The 536-nt window shown below is 35.3% G+C and overlaps 1 long non-coding RNA gene across 1 annotated transcript; it reads left to right on the top strand.

Moving 5' to 3' along the window:
* On the top strand, nucleotides 1–456 carry LOC104774820. The gene is made up of 2 exons (XR_765527.1): nucleotides 1–84; nucleotides 200–456. It is a non-coding gene; the product is annotated as an uncharacterized LOC104774820 (long non-coding RNA).
* The last annotated feature ends 80 nt before the right edge of the window (nucleotides 457–536 follow it).

Here is a 536-nt window from a genome sequence, read left to right as displayed (position 1 = left end):
GGAAAAAAGTCACTGCTAAGGACCTTATCAGGGTATTCCTTCCAACCGCCAAATGAATGATACAGAAGCATCACTAGTAGCCATGTAAGTCTAGTTAACGAGTTTTTTTTTTTTTTTGGTGTGTGTGTTGAGTTCTAAAATTTCTCGTTAATATACAAACAATATTCTTAACCGTTCAGATCTTTTTCCTCTCTTGCAGGGTTAATGGTCTATCGATTCTATCCCCCCAACAATGAAGAGATGTTCATTAATTGTAGTTTGTTTTGTCAATATCGTTATGTTTTGTAAGAGAGATATCTAGGAATCATGGAAGACTGATTTTCTAATGAATATCATTCATTGGTGATCTTCATTATCTGAGTAGTTCCTTATTGCTTAGTGATTGTTAAGTAATTTTAGTGAAGATAATGTTGAATCTTAAGAAAGCATTCTATCTACATCATGAGCATCTGGTATGCGCAGTTATGTTCTCAGTCATGTTCAGTAAAAGACAGTGAATGGCATCCGCACATTACTCTGTTGGTCCACAGGTTCCT

Source organism: Camelina sativa, unplaced genomic scaffold (genome assembly GCF_000633955.1).
Source record: "Camelina sativa cultivar DH55 unplaced genomic scaffold, Cs unpScaffold05886, whole genome shotgun sequence".
Classification (NCBI taxonomy): Eukaryota; Viridiplantae; Streptophyta; class Magnoliopsida; order Brassicales; family Brassicaceae; genus Camelina; species Camelina sativa.
This window is presented reverse-complemented; position numbering and strand designations above follow the sequence as displayed.